Source organism: Prionailurus bengalensis, chromosome B3, assembly GCF_016509475.1.
Source record: "Prionailurus bengalensis isolate Pbe53 chromosome B3, Fcat_Pben_1.1_paternal_pri, whole genome shotgun sequence".
NCBI lineage: Eukaryota > Metazoa > Chordata > Mammalia > Carnivora > Felidae > Prionailurus > Prionailurus bengalensis.
In genome coordinates, this window is record NC_057355.1 from 91,713,227 (window position 1) to 91,730,465 (window position 17,239).

Genomic DNA, 17,239 nt, shown 5'->3' on the forward strand with positions numbered 1-17,239 from the left:
TTATAAAACAGAACACTGGGATTAGAGAAGTGCTCCAATACCAGGAACTAGTCACAGGAAAGTAGATTCTATGTTCAAAAAATTTAATCCAGTGATGAGCTAAATAAAACTAAAGCATAAACAACTTCCATATTTAGTTTATCTACAGATCCTTGGGATTCAGCTAAGAGACCTAAGAGACCTAAGAGAAAAAAATGTATACTCTTTTGTGGAGGTAAATATTATTCACTCTGTTCTCTACTGTTATTTTTATAATAAATGCCCATTATATAATCAAAGATTACAAAACACCTAAAAGAAAACAAGAAAACATACACCACAGTTCAGAGAAGAGTCAATAGCAGGACATTTAGAGATGGGCCAAATTTAGAAATTATCGGACAGATATTTTACAATAACCATTATATAGACATGAAATAGATAACACAGATGATAAAATGCAAAGGCATGTCTCATACTTGCAATACGTGTATCTTTCAAAAATCTAGTGTCAGATTATATAAAGAACCCCTGTAAATTCATAAGAAAAGGATAAGCACAGATTTTATACATCTTATAAGAGGATATTAATCTGATGTGCAATGCAATAATGCTGCCAGGTAAATGTAAGTTAAAATTAAAATAAGAGGTAATTATAAACTAATAAAAAAGCCTAAAATTAAAAAAAATAATAATACTAAGTTTTTACAAGTTTTTACAAATACCTAGTCCTTTCATATATTGTTAATGGGAGTATTAAGTTGTCATTCATTTTGGAAAACTGCTTAATGTAGTCAATTTATACAAGCATCTGCACTTTGACCCTTCAATTTATTCCTAGTTTTACCCAAGAGAAATGAAAATATTTGTTCACAAAAGAATTGTAGAAGAAGTTGGATTGTAGAAGGAGAATGGATTGCTAAATCATGGTATGTTTGTATGATGGAATATTACCCAATAATAAAAAAGAATAAATAGCTGCTACAAGATAAGCTGGAAGCATATAATTATATAATTTGTGATTCCATTTATGTTAAGCTCAAGAAAAGCCTAAACTAATCTATAATGATTTACACCAGAAAGTGGCTGCTAATCAGTGTAGGTACTGGCAATTGGTGAGCCCAAGAGAACTTTCTGCAATGATGAAAATATTCTATACTTTGATTATAACAATTACACAGGTATATATGATGGTCAGAACATATTGAACACTTAAAGTCTATGGAGTTTATTTTCTATTAATTCTATTTAAATTAAAATAAATAATTTTCTATCCTAAAGTCAGGAAGATATTATTCCATTATAACATCTAAATTATTTACAGCTTTTCTCTCAAATGTAAATTTTTTTATGTCCTTAGAATTGATTCATTTTCATTTTTTAAACTATGGATAACTACTTCTCCCAATATTATTTATCAAAAAGCCCAATTTACTCACTGTACAATGCCACTCCTTTCATGTAAGGTATTTATGTGTATGGGTCTGTTTCTGGACTTTCTATTATATGCCACTGTTTTGTCTATTCTTGCAGCATTTTCAAATGGTCTTAATCACTATAGCATTATCATGGTTCTTGAAACTTTTTAAAACTCTGAGCAGACAGTTAGTACTTTTTTCCTAATCACCATCCTCTCCATACAATAGCTATTTCGAAACATCATTATACATTCCTTAAAGCCCTTTCCCTGGCCACTGTCCACATCACACTCAGCTAAATACCTTAAGTCCTACCTAATAGAGAACATAATGGCTCCCAAGGCTTCTACCTCCAAATTTATCAGCTCATCAATCATCCTTATACCCTTCCTTCCCATTTTGGTAGAGGGAATGTTATTGCTATAGACAGCAATAACTGCAGTTGTTGTTTCAATCTCATCTCCTCTCATTTTCTCAGGCACGTTACACCATCGATTTCATTCTCTTTTCGTGTATTACCATCTATTGCATATATTTTGTCTCACTTTTAGGATTCGTGATTTTCCCTATTTAAAAAAAATATATTTTAAAAATAAAAATAAAGAAAATAATTAACAAAAACATTTTTGTCTTTATTGTGCATATTACATGTCACAAAGTTCACACTATACTCTAGATAATATTGTTCATACATGTTTTATTAGTATAGATCATGAATTTATCTCATGTCATGAAATATCCTTTTAATACATAAGCACTTCAATAGATAATTTCATAACATCAGATGGATGTGCATATATCCCTTCTTGTTTTACAACATTTTCAAATAATGCAAATAGTTGTGTTTTTGTTTTAAATGGACACAAAGATAATAAAAAGTGCCTCCTTTCCCACTCTACAGAGTTAAGTATTTTGAGAATATCTATGTGTGCATGCGGGGATAATCCCTTATTAACATGAATAGATAAATATATACCCTCTGCAGCAAATTTTGTTTTTTAACTAAATTATCTCTTGATGATTTTGTATGTCAATTGTTTTCTCATTTATAAAATAGGTAATAATTTTAATGCCTGTATAATATTCCAAAACTATACTTCATAAACTACTCTATTTTTCATTTCTCATCCTCCACTATGTCCACTCTTTTCTTTTATTTATTTTCTCTCTATTCTAATGTTTCAGAAAATTATGATCTTTGTTTCTTTTTTATAGATTTTATTTTATTTTTAAGTAATCTCTATACCCAACATGGGGCTTGAACTCAAACTCTAAGATGAAAAGTCACATGCTCTACCAATTGAGTCAGCCAGGCACCCCTATAATTTTGATTCCTATTCTCAGTTGATGTATATTTTCTGAAGTGCCAATTATTGATTACTCACAAATCTTTGTAGTCAATTCGATCCACTTTTTTATTTTCAATCTTGTGTATCTGGAAACTGATAAGAAGTTGTCTAATCCTGTAGGCATATGAAAATCAATATTTCTAATTTTTTAATGTTTATTTTTGAGAGAGAGAGTGCAAGTGGGGTAGGGGCAGAGAGAGAGGGAGACACAGAGTCTGAAGCAGGCTCCAGGCTCTGACCTGTCAGTGCAGAGCCCGATGCGGGGCTCAAACCCACAAGCCGTGAGATCACAACCTAAGCCAAAGTCAATGCTTAACTGGCTGAGCCACCCAGGTGCCCTATGAAAATCAGTATTTCTAAACAAGAACGAATCAGTTTTATCTAAACCTGAATACAGTATTTAATTTCTACTGAATTCTGTTCTTCTGGATATTATTCACACATGGTAAATGTTCATCTTATTGATCTAGTTACTTAAACCAAAACTGAGAGTTATTCTTGCATCTATTCTCTTATGTCCAGTAAGGAACAAAGTACAGCAGTTTTTACTTTCTTAGTGCAATTAAAATGTATCCCCTTTGATATATTCTTACTGCCTTATGATCCTGCTCACTTACCTCTAAACTTAATTACTAAATAAGCATTCCAACTGGTCTTTCGGAAGCCATCCAATCACTGCCCCCTAATATTTCAGACTGTACACTGCTGTCAAAGATATTTTCTCAAATGTGGGGTTGATTCTGTTTCTTCCACGTGCTGAATTATTTCTCAGAATTATTTTCCTTTAAGATAAAGACGATATATTTAATTTTACATGAAAAAAAACACCTGACTTTCTGTGCTAGTTAGAATTGTAAATATATTTCCCCAAGATCATCCTCTGGCTATTCAGTCAAACACTAATCTATGCACTGCTATGAAGGGCCTAAATTACCATTCAGCTGACCCTAAAATAGGGAGATTATCCTGGATTATCATGGTGGTCCCAATCTAATCACATGAACTTTAAAAAAATTTTTTTTTCTTTCTTCGTTTTTTCTTTATTTATTTTTGGGACAGAGAGAGACAGAGCATGAACGGGGAAGGGGCAGAGAGAGAGGGAGACACAGAATCGGAAACAGGCTCCAGGCTCTGAGCCATCAGCCCAGAGCCTGACGCGGGGCTCAAACTCACGGACCGCGAGATCGTGATCTGGCTGAAGTCGGACGCTTAACCGACTGCGCCACCCAGGCACCCCTAATCACATGAACTTTTAAAAGAAGAAGAAAAGGCAGAAGAGAGACACAGATGAGTCGCTCATAGAAAGGGGGGGGGGTATAAAGGGAAATTGGAGAAGGTCAAAGTTTGAGGAAGCTGAACCCTCCATTGTTGATGGGGGAGATATGGGAAATCTGAGAAGGAATGTAGGCAGTATAGAGGAGCGAAGTGTGACAGATAGCAAAGAAATGGTACCCCAGTCTTAGAACCATGACAAATTGGATTCTGCCAACCAGAATGAGCTTGGAAGCAGATTCTTCCCATGGCCTCTTGATGAGCGCTCAGAAGGTCAACACCTTGGTATGGGGCTACTAAAACCCAGAGCAGAGAAACCAGTCAAGTCAACCCAAACTTCTCACTGGTAGACCTGTGAGATAATGACTTTGTGTGTTGTTTATGCTGCTTAATTTCTGACAATTTATTATGGGAGAAATAGAAAATTATTATATTTTTATCTTCTGACTCCACTCTCTCAAGCTTTATCCGTCATCACTGCCTCTTCCTCACTTTACCTTGAGAGATTCTGAAATATTTTATGTTCCCATATTACTAGGTTCCTTCCTATCTTAATGTGCATATCTCCATGATGGCTATTTTTCTAACCCTTCTTATTTTTCCTGGCTAATTTCTACTTAGATTTCACAGTTCACCATAGCTATTATCTCCTCTAGAAACCTATTTGAACTACCAAGTCTCTCTTGAATGTTCAGCTTAAGTTCTTGAATACTTTCCCTTATGCTGAGTTATTTCCATTAAAACACTTGAGACATCCTCTGGTAATTATCAACTTGTCAGTCTCCTGGTCTTTGAATATAAGATCTTTGAAGACATAAGCTATAAATCATATCTTTGCATAGCCTAAGACTAGCACAAAACACAAAACAGCATTTATGCACAAGAAAATTATTTTATTGAATTTATGCCAGAATGATGGGCTTGCAGTTTGAGATGAATTCTTAGAAATGATTTATTAACTACCATGTATATCAATGAAAGGTCACTATCCTTTCTGTAAAATTATTTTGTCAATAAAGATTAACCTAAAGAGTCATTAACTGTATCCTGACACTTTATCCTTTACTTCAGATAGCTTATTTTAAATTAATTGTAGTAGTGATGATATTAACATTTATCTATTTAACTAAAAGACATGTTGTTCACCTGAAACTGTGACCTTTTTTTAAGGCAAATCACATCACTCTCCATATTTACATGTTCTTATTCCTGGTAAAGTGTTTTGTGTTTTTTGTTTTTTGGGTTTTTTGTTTGTTGTTTGTTTGTTTGTTTGTTTTCACTGAGGAATAGTTAATTACACTACCCTTTAAGGAACAATATTGAAAGATCATTACCTGCATTAATTTTTCTCCACATCCCTAACTTGCTCCTCCTCAAGTTGGAGAAATTCTACTAACTGTAGCGAACCAGAAATACATCGGCCTCTGGAGTTCAGACTCTTCTTCCATTTCATTTGCTAGGATCTACCTTCCTAAAACAGCGTTTGTTTTTATTTTCACTCTTGCTCTCAATGGTGCTGGCTTCTCCATACTGCTAGGAGAGCTTGCATTTTCCTAACTGCTCTATTTGTGACAGTCATAGTACTAGAAGTTTATTTACCAAGAGGTAGGGAGTACTAGAAGGCCCACGTTGGCCTTATGGCAAAGCAGGGCGGTCACATTTGTGCCATTTTGCCCTACACCAAGTGTCTTATCTAGGGCTACTAAGGGCTGAAATACAGCCCAGACTTGACTTTCCAAATCCTGTGGCCTGCAGGGCAAAGGCCAGAAGAATGCCTATGCTCCTTCATGAGAAGATATATTGTGTGCATCCCTGTGTCTAATCTACCATTCTGAACTCCTTTACCTGTTTTCATTTGGTTCAGAACCAATAGTTCAGAGATCTCACTAATTAGATGATTTAAAATCATACACCAGACAACAAATCTAAGAGAAACTTGATTTTCAGTAATATGTCATTATCTAAGAGGCAATTATTTAATCTAAAATAATTTTCGGGGCGCCTGGGTGGCTCAGTCGGTTAAGCGTCCGACTTCGGCTCAGGTCACCATCTCCCGGTCCGCGAGTTCCAGCTCCACGTCGGGCTCTGGGCTGATGGCTCAGAGCCTGGAGCCTGCTTCCGATTCTGTGTCTCCCTCTCTCTCTGCCCCTCCCCCATTCATGCTGTGTCTCTCTCTGTCTCAAAAATAAATAAATGTTAAAAAAAATAAAATAATTTTGCACAATTTGAAAATAACTTTTTTGTGTGTTAAATCTTAAGCACGCATATTTGGCCATACTACTTACTGATTAACTAGATCACAGGATTTCTATGCTATGAATATGCTAAAATACCCATGTATGGATAGATAATCTCATGTGTTCTATTTCTAATGTTATACAGTCCTAAAAGGCACTAATAAGTGCCTAATTATTGTTGCCTATTAGGCTATTATTTTACAAATCACTTTTGCCTCTTTTTTCAAAGGGAATAGTATCAGATTAATGAGTTACTGCTCTATTCGAAATATATTTATGTGTTTGCACAAAAAAGGGCAAAACCTTGCAAATTAGTCTCTTAATAATGATGATAACTTAAAATTTATATTAAAATTTCATTGTAATGAAATTCTCATGCTTTTGTATGGTACTTCTACTTATTGATCTTCTAAAGTACTCAGTTCCCTTTGCAAAATGTTGTTTGGATAAGGGGAAAACAGCAAAGTGAGGTTGCATGCCAGATGTTTAATTAACACCACTTCATCTAGTCTACTTCAAATAGCATAATGTTCTCATAGAGGAACGAATTTTCTTTCAGTATTTCATTTAAAATATACAGTAAATACTTTTCAATAATTGAATGACTCTGCACTGCAAACAGTTAATATGTAAAATGAACAGGAAAGAATGTGCTTATTTCCAAGTTGGTTTTACAAGATCATGACATGTCAAGAAACCAGCTTGAGATACTGTAGGATAAATAAACATCATGTAAATTGGACCACATTCACATATTTGCCTACAAAACTGGTTATTTTGTTTTCTTTCTGTATACAAGATCAGAATGCAATTTATTTCTCGATACAAAGCAAATGTGCTCAAATTTTCCAATTAAACTCTTTTACACTGTTTTTGTTAAAATGTTAACTCCTTAGTAGCCATAGTAGTTGGCACAATTACTTTTCAGTTTCCTACTGTATAAAGACAGCCTAATACTAGAGATTTGTCTCCCAGGGTGTTGAGTGAGCTAATTGAGATAGTCATGTAACATGTTTAGTCTAGAGTTAGGTATATTGTAAGTGAAAGGTAAATGTTAAGTATCATTTTCATGATTGCTTCTGAAAGCAGTAATTAGCTATTATTAATCATCTTATTTTGTAAACTCTTATTTGCTGCTAAAATGATGGTCCAGTCTTCCTTCTACCCTCAACAGGAACAGTGGATACATTTGAAGACAGCACACTTACACAATTATTTTTGAAAGTCAAATAAATTTTTCTCCCCTACCTAGGAGAAATCTTTTCCTTAGGAAAAGATTAAAAGCTCTTACAATGCTTCTATTAATATTATATTTAATTATGCCTTTTTAAAAAAGAAGATTATATTACCTTTCTTTTAGGCTTGCCCTAAGTTTTTTAAGATGTTGGTATTTAATGTAGTAGTGTTTTTGTAGCAAATCTGCCATTTCCACAGATCATTTAGCCACATTAATCTTTAGAACTTGTGCCAAAAAGAAGACATTAAGAATTTTAGATAATTTCAGTATGTTTAAATATCTAGTTTGATTTAAATGCAGATGAGTACCAAATAGCGTCCCTTTCCATCTTAAAAAAAATTAACATTTCAATTTATTTTTTGAGAGACAGAGACAGAGAGTGGGCAAGGGAAGGGCAGAGAGACAGGAAGATACAGAATCCAAAGTAGGCTCCAGGCTCTGAGCCTGATGCAGGGTTCAAACCCGCAAATGTGAGATCATGACCTGAGCCAAAGTTGGATGTTCAACCACTCAACCAACTGAGCCACCCAGGTGCCCCAGTCCCTTTCCATCTTAATGTTCATGTGAAAACGAGAGCTAAGGGGAGCAGTGATATAGAATGCAAATGTTTTAGAACCAAAAAATGGCTGAGGGAACACCAGATAATCTGAATTAAAAGTAAATCACTTACACAAAACAATGAACTCCTTATTTCATTCATTTTTTTATTTTTTTACATTGATAGTATTTAATATTTCTTCTAATATATGTTGGGAAATAAAGGGAAATTAAAAGGTATTGGATGTGTCCTGCATTATATTAGCACTGTATGTATTTAAAATAATTTATTATTTTAATCAGATTATTTTAACATCAGTGTTAGATTTTACACATATATCTCATATAGTACTCTCAACCATTGTGTGAATTGCTTTCTTAATTCTCTAAAGAAAAATCAGAATCTTGCCATTTAAAAACTTATCCTAAGTAGCCAAAGTAGAAAGTAGCTAGGAAAAAGCTTAGGTACAAACTTACGACTTGCTGATGACAAGGCTTGCTATCTCCTTTCAATCAAACCCTCTTTCCTCCAATTTAACTTCAGTGCTCAAAAAGAGATTAACCATCTACTTTATTAGATATTACCAAAAAATTGGATCTTCTATGACATAAACGGAATGTTTCTCTTTTTATTTAGACATTCTTTTATTGTGCAGTCATACCATGAGGCTGGTCAAAATGTGCCAGGGTGGATGCAGCCTTGGAAAATGACAGGGCTTAGTAAATAACTGCAAACACTTTCTCACACCATTCACAAAAATAAACTCAAAATGGATAAAGGACCTAAATGTGAGACAGGAAACCATCAAAACCTTAGAGGAGAAAGCAGGAAAAGACCTCTCTGACCTCAGCCGTAGCAATCTCTTACTCGACACATCCCCAAAGGCAAGGGAATTAAAAGCAAAAGTGAATTACTGGGACCTTATGAAGATAAAAAGCTTCTGCACAGCAAAGGAAACAACCAACAAAACTAAAAGGCAACCAACGGAACGGGAAAAGATATTCGCAAATGACATATCGGACAAAGGGCTAGTAACCAAAATCTATAAAGAGCTCACCAAACTCCACACCCGAAAAACAAATAACCCAGTGAAAAAATGGGCAGAAAACATGAATAGACACTTCTCTAAAGAAGACATCCGGATGGCCAACAGGCACATGAAAAGATGTTCAGCGTCGCTCCTTATCAGGGAAATACAAATCAAAACCACACTCAAGTATCACCTCACGCCAGTCAGAGTGGCCAAAATGAACACATCAGGAGACTATAGATGCTGGCGAGGATGTGGAGAAACGGGAACCCTCTTGCACTGTTGGTGGGAATGCAAATTGGTGCAGCCGCTCTGGAAAGCAGTGTGGAGGTTCCTCAGAAAATTAAAAATAGACCTACCCTATGACCCAGCAATAGCACTGCTAGGAATTTATCCAAGGGATACAGGAGTACTGATGCATAGGGCCACTTGTACCCCAATGTTCATAGCAGCACTCTCAACAATAGCCAAATTATGGAAAGAGCCTAAATGTCCATCAACTGATGAATGGATAAAGAAATTGTGGTTTATATACACAATGGAATATTACGTGGCAATGAGAAAAAATGAAATATGGCCTTTTGTAGCAACGTGGATGGAACTGGAGAGTGTGATGCTAAGTGAAATAAGCCATACAGAGAAAGACAGATACCATATGGTTTCACTCTTATGTGGATCCTGAGAAACTTAACAGGAACCCATGGGGGAGGGGAAGGAAAAAAAAAAAAAAAGAGGTTAGAATGGGAGAGAGCCAAAGCATAAGAGACTGTTAAAAACTGAGAACAAACTGAGGGTTGATGGGGGGTGGGAGGGAGGAGAGGGTGGGTGATGGGTATTGAGGAGGGCACCTTTTGGGATGAGCACTGGGTGTTGTATGGAAACCAATTTGTCAATAAATTTCATAAAAAAAAATAACTGCAAACAGATGTCAAATGGTCAAAATGAAAACAGGAAGACTAAGTGAGTAAATTCAAGATTAGTTAGCTATAATCATTCCTCCTGATAATCTCATGTATTTTAATAGAGTATATTTTAATGCTTATTTATTTTGAGAGAGACAGAGACAGAGCACCAGTGGGGAGAGGGGCAAAAAGAGAGGGAGAGAGAGAATCCCAAGCAGATTCTGCTCTGTCAGCACAGAGTCCAACATGGGGCTTGATCTCCACAATTTGTGGGACCGTGACCTGAGTGGAAATCAAAAGTTGGATGCTTAACCAACTGAGGTACCCAGGGGCCCTTAGTATTTTCATATTCACTTGACAATTTGATCTTTATAATTTTCATGTGAAGATTTGTAATTTTCCTGCATATCCTTAGTTCTACATGCCATTCTCCCATGCATAAGATATTACTTGTCATTCTAGCTTCACTGCAGTATTCTTTGTACCCCTTATGTCTTTATATCTAAAAAGAGTGGCACATATTTTATAGACTTGTAATCATATACTGTTATAATTATGCTTTATGGAGTTATGTATGAATCCTGATTATTTTATACATTTGTCCAGCTCATTACTGTAAGTTGAACGAGGGCAGAGAATGCCTATCAACGTGTTGGTCACACAGTAAGAACTAAAAATGGCTTTGGTAAAAGACAGAACAAGCTAAGGGAAGAAAAAAAAAAAAAGAACAGTGAAATAAAATGTATACACCTATGATTTAATGTTTAAAAGTAGTTCTGGGGCACCTGAGTGGCTCAGATGGTTAAGTGTGCAACTCTTGATTTTGTGTCAGGTCATGATTTCAGGATTATGAGTTTGGGCCCTGCTTAGGGTTCAGCGCTGACAGGGTGGAGGCTGCTTGCAATTCTCTTTCCCTCTCTGTCTCTATCTCTCTCTCTCTCTCTGCCCTTCCCCCTGCTTGTGCTATCTTTCTCTCTCTGAAAATAAATAAATATACCTAAAAAAAAAGTAGTCCTAAACAAACAAAATCTGGTGACATTTACAAATAAAATAGTTGTTTTCCCAACACAATAATTTCTGTAAATATATTTAAATTTTTTCTGAATCATAGAACATTTAGACTATATACAATTATACCAAATTATTGAGATAGTATGTGATAGGTAATTTTAGAAAGAATACAAAGTATATACATTGTTAGTTTGGGCATATAAATCACATCTCTAACATTGGAAATTAAAATATGAAATGGAAAACCACAAACTAGAATTTTTGAATGGTTCTCTTTTTTTAACCACACTGTAACATAGCTATTATAATAAGGATTTTAATTACAAGTAATTTAAGTTTATTAGATTATTATTTGAAAATTTATGATAATTAACAAATGAAAGACATTTCTGCAAAATTGTCTTAAAGCCTCACACCTACCACCAAATCCACAATTTTAATCCAGATCTGAGAGTAATTAATGAAATTATAATGAGATTTGTAAACTTGATGGTGATTTTAAATTTACACAAAAACACTGAATGGTAAAAAAAAAAAAAAAAAAAACTATCAATGCTTTCTAAAGAGCATTTAAGCTTATCCAAGTTCATTAAAGGCATATTACATTTCCATTTTTATCATGGTGGAAAGAGAAAAAAAGTGTTTTAGTTTTCATTGCTCTTTGTTTTCCCATTTAGGAGAAAAGGAAAGATAGTTCAAGTTATATTCGTTGTAAACATATCACTGAAATGCTAGGAATTAAAAAAAATGTTATGCAAACATAATCTGGTACAGGAATATACACATGTGTATGGGGTGTTTATATACATACAACACATCATATACATATATATATATGGAACTTCATACTGTATATATTTTATATTATATATGTATTTAATTGTATGTAAGGAATTTTGAGAAGGGAATAAAATTTTGAAAATTACTATGAATAAATGTAGTTCAGAGGAAGATATCAGGATTAATTTTACACCGTGAAATTATGTTTTATCAGTATTGGCATGTTTCTCAAGTACTTAGTTTCTAGTTGAAGAGAGGTAATGAGGTAATGGGAAGAGGGCCAGTACCAAAGATGAGTAGAAGTCCTCTCCTAAGGGCTCATTGTGTCATATCAGATTTAAGAGTCTTGTACATTTTAGGGGTTCCACTCTCCAGAAAAGGGTTTCTACAAAAAAGGAAGACATATTTTTAATAAAAATATCAATTGGTCTTAGAGTTACAGCTTAGCTAATTTTTGTCTTTCTATTGATTATTAGCATTACTATTATGCTATTATAATTCATACTGTTTATAAAAGCATCCAGGATAAAAATGTAACAAATTTTGGAGATATAATTTTTCTGCATTATAAATCTAGTATTTTTATATTAATTGGTATTTTCAAATTGCTCTAATTTGCTAAAAGATGACATTGGGATAACAGGATAGTTTTATATAGCTTTCAATTTATTTGAAGTCAACTTTTAAGAATAATATATATTCAGGAAAAAATAGAATAACTTATATTCAGAAATTAGAAGCTTAAAGTTCAGTTGAATTATTCATTTAAGTAAACATTTTTTCCCTAAAGTCTACCTTTTTTTACTCTAAAAAACAACATGTAATTTGTTTGTAATTATTCAAAATAAGATATTTTCTATCTTAATGTATTGCCTACATCCTCATGCTTTTGTCAAAGTTCCAATATATATTTTGATTTCATGTCATATCAGTACTTGAAATAGCAAATGTGGTGTACTAAATCATAGACATGAACACCAAAGATAGTCTCAGGCACAGCACACGAGTATAAAAAATATTTAGCAGTAATTCTGTTGGACAGAATAAAGCATGCTATCGATGTCTGAGTCCACTATGTTATCATTTGAAGCTGTTAGCATTTTCTCCATCAAAATATTTGAATTATATAGTATTATCTTTATTTTCTTTATTTTTTTATTTCTTTAGGTTAGATTACTTTTTGAGTCTAAGGCATAGATAGATCTGTAAAATATATTCTAGTTCACGGCAATAAATATGCCACAGAGAATTCCCAATGAAATTTAACACTCATTGGAATTCCAGAAAATATTCATATATGCTAGGCACTTATGTTCTAAACCTTCCATATAATCTTTGCAACAACTTGATTAGGTAAACTTTGTTGCTACTCTCACTGTGCAGATGAAGGAATTCAGACACAGAGGTTACATCACTTGTAAGTATCACATAGCTAACAAATGCTAGAAATGAGTTTCAAACTCAGACTAAGGCATTATTTTACACTTTACCATACACTGTTTCCTTAGTTCCCATTCTTCATATAGAAGCATAGAAAGGAGTAAATACAGATTTTGTGGAGGTCTTAAGTTGATATAATTTTGGTGGGTCCACACTAAGAAAAGGAATACAAAATTTCCAATAATATAGTAGTTATGAAAACAAATATTTAGTTAAGATGATAAATCACAGCAAATATATTAAAGATGAAAATACCAAAAAAAAATCACAGAATTCAGAATAATAAAACAATATATTCATTAATTAACCGCCTGGTATCTACTGTCTTATGTTTTACTTCACAATTTTTGATCATCACTTTATGGGACAAAGATTTCATAAATTAGTTTTACATAGATAATAAAAAGGTAATTTAGTACTGCCACTGGCATTGTTGAAGTATGTTTGATAATTTGTAGTCATAAAGCATCCTACTTTACACATAGACACATGCTTATATTACAGTACTATTTCAGATTTTTTTGCTTTCTATCAAAGAAATGTGGGTAATTTAATACTGTACTAGTCTTTCCTCACTTTCATCAGTGCAGTTAGAAGCAATAAACCAACCCCTTGATACTCCTTATTTTGGCTGTAATATTGTAAGAGAGCAAATATTGATGACCCAGCCCTTGTTTTCAACTGATTCTCAATTGCAGGTAGCAAAAGTTGTTATTTTAGTAACTCTTACGCCATGAAATATCAGTGGAAGCAGGATAATTAATGCCATTAAATCTAACCAGATTACATAATGAATTATAGAAAACCCAAAATCAATTTAGAAAACTTCTTTTTAATATTGTTCTCTGAAATGACCTCCAGTACCAAAATCTGTATGCCAGGATTCAGCCAGAGAAAGAGAACTAGCAGGATAAATCCATATCTAAAGATATAGATATGTGCATACGTAGTAATATATAAATATAAAAATGTTATTTATAGTCATATATACACAATATATGATAAATAGAATAATATATTTAACATAAATATACATATATATATAACATAATACATATAAATATACATAACAATATATACCTAAATACACAGTCATATATAGATATAAATATTTTATATCTATAAACAAATATATTCTATAAATAAAATATTTATATATATATGACTATGTATACAGATATGTGCAGAAAGATACATCCATGTGCATAATCATATATATATAAATATTTTAAATGTATTTTAAGTTTTAAATAAATATATCTATAAATATATTCATACATGTCTGTATCTTTCTGTAATCTATCAATTATCTATCAATCATACATCATCTATCATCTATCTCCTATCATCTACCTATGTATCTATCCATCTATCTATCTGAAACATTTTATTAGAATGACACCGTGTACACACTTGTGATGACTGGCTAAGCAAGTCTGAAATCTATACAGGTGGCCGTTAAGGAAGGGAAAATCAGGAGCAAGCTGGAAATCCACAGGTATGGGAAGAAGTTGTGCTATCAGGCTGGAATTTCTTCTCAAAGTAAGTCTTAAAGATTATGAAATAAAATATGGGTGATCTTCAAACTGTATTCTCTAATGCATACTTAATGATAAATCATGAGAGAAAAATGCCACTTATTAGCACAATTTGTTTTCGTTAAATCATGTCAGTATTGTGTTTACTAACTGAATTATATACCATATATAACTGAAATATTTCTATTACAATGCCTAATCTTTATCATTCATTTGTTTTATCCCCATTCCCACTGACAGCCAGACAGCCTGTAGAGAGAGGAAAATGAAACAAACAAAATGACAACATAAAACACTCTATGGTGAAATTATTATATAAAATCAACTAAATATTTGGTTTTGGGGTATTGAGTTTGATAAATTCATTATAGATTTTGGTTACTAACCCTTTATCAGTATGTAATTTTCAAAAATCTTCTCCCATTCCAAAGGTTGCCTTTTAATTTTGTTGATTGTTTCCTTCACTGTGCAAAAGCTTTTTATCTCAATGAAGTCCCCATAGTTCATGTTTGCTTTTATTTCCCCTGCCTCCAGCAATGTGTCTAGTAAGAAGTTTCTACAACCTATCAAAGAGGTTGCTGCCTTTATTGTCCTCTAGGATTTTGATGGGTTCCTGTTTCACATTTAGTTCTTTCATCCATGTTGAATTTATTTTTGTGTATGGTATCAAAAAGTGGTCCAGGTTCATTTTTCTGCATGTTACTTACTGTCCAGTTTCCCCAACACCATTTGTTGAAGAGACTGTCCTTTTTCCATTGGATATTCTTTTCTGTTTTGTCAAAGATGAGTTAACCATATAGTTGTGGTTCCACTTCTGGTTTCTCTTTTCTGTTCCATTAATCTATGTGTCTGTTTCTGTGCCAGTACCATACTGTTTTTATGACTACAGCTTTGTACTATAACTTAAAGTCCAAAATTGTGATGCCTCCAGTTTGCTTTTCTTTTTCAAGATGGCTTTAGCTATTCAGGGTCTTTCGTGGTTCCATACACATTTTAGGATTGCTTGTTCTACCTCTGTAAAAAATTCTGGTGGTATTTTAATAGGGATCGGATTAAATGTATAGATTGCTCTAGGTAGTACAGACATTTTAATAATATTTGTTATTCCAATCCACAAACAAGGAATATTTTTTTTCTATTTCCTTGCGTCTTCTTCAATTTCTTTCATAAGTGTTCTCTAGTCTTCAGAGTACAGATCTTTTATCTCTTTGGTTAAGTTTATATCTCTTTGGTTAAGGTATCTTATGGTTTTTGGTGCAATTATAAATGGGATCAATTCCATCATTTCTCTTTCTGCTGCTTCATTATTGGTGTGTGGAACCCATTTCTGTACATTGATTTGTATCCTGCAACTTTACTAAATCCATATATCAGTTCTAGAAATTTTTTGGGAGAGTCTTTTGGGTTTTCTACCTAGAGTATCAAATCATCTGCAAAGAGTGTAAGTTTGACTTCTTTGACCATTTGGATGCCTTCTATTTCTTTTTTGTTGTCTGATTGCTGAGACTAAGACTGTTAGTATTATGTTAAATAACATTGGTGAGTTTGGACATTCCTGTATTCTTCCTAAACATAGAGGAAAAGCTCTCAGTTTTCCTCAATGGGGATGATATTAGCTGTGGGTCTTTCATATATGGCCTTTATGATATTGAGGTATGTTCCCTTTATCTTGAAGGTTTTAATCAAGAACCGGTGCTATATTTTGTTAATAGCTTTTTCTGCACCTATTGAGAGGATCTTATGGTCCTTATTCTTTCCTTTATTAATGTGGCGTATTATTGATTTGTGAATGTTGAACCACTCTTGCAGCCCAAGAATACATCCCACTTGATTGTGGTGAATGATTCTTTTAATGTACTGTTGGATTTGATTTACTAGTATTTTGTTGAGAATTTTTGCTCCAAGTTCATCTGAGATATTGACCTGTAATTCTCTTTTTGGTTGGTTCTTTGTCTGGTTTTGGAATCAAGGTAATGCTGGACTTTAGTATGAGTTGAGAAGATTCCTTTCTATTTCTGTTTTTTGGAATAGTTTAAAAGTAGGTATTAACTCTTATTTAAATATTTGGTAGAATTCTTCTGTGAAGCCATATGGGCCTGACTTTTTTTCTTGGGAGTTTTTTGATTACAGAAACAATTTATTTGCTGTTTTTTGTTCTGTTCAAGTTTTCTATTTCTTCATGCTTCAGTTTTTATAGTATATATGTTTCTAAGAATTTATCCATTTCTTCCAGGTTGTGCCAAGTTGGTGGCATACAGTTTTTCATAATATTCTCTTATTATTATTTGTATTTCTGTGGTGTTTGTTGTTATTTATTCTCTTTCATTTTTTTATTTTGTTTGGGTCCTTTCTCCTTTCTTTTTGATAACTCTGGCTAGAGATTTATCAATTGCATTATTTTTTTCAAAGATCCAGCTCCTGGTTTCGTTGATCTGCTCTATTTTGCGTTTAGTTACTGTATAACTTATTTCTCCTTTTTATTATTTACTTCTGCTGGGTTTGGGCTTT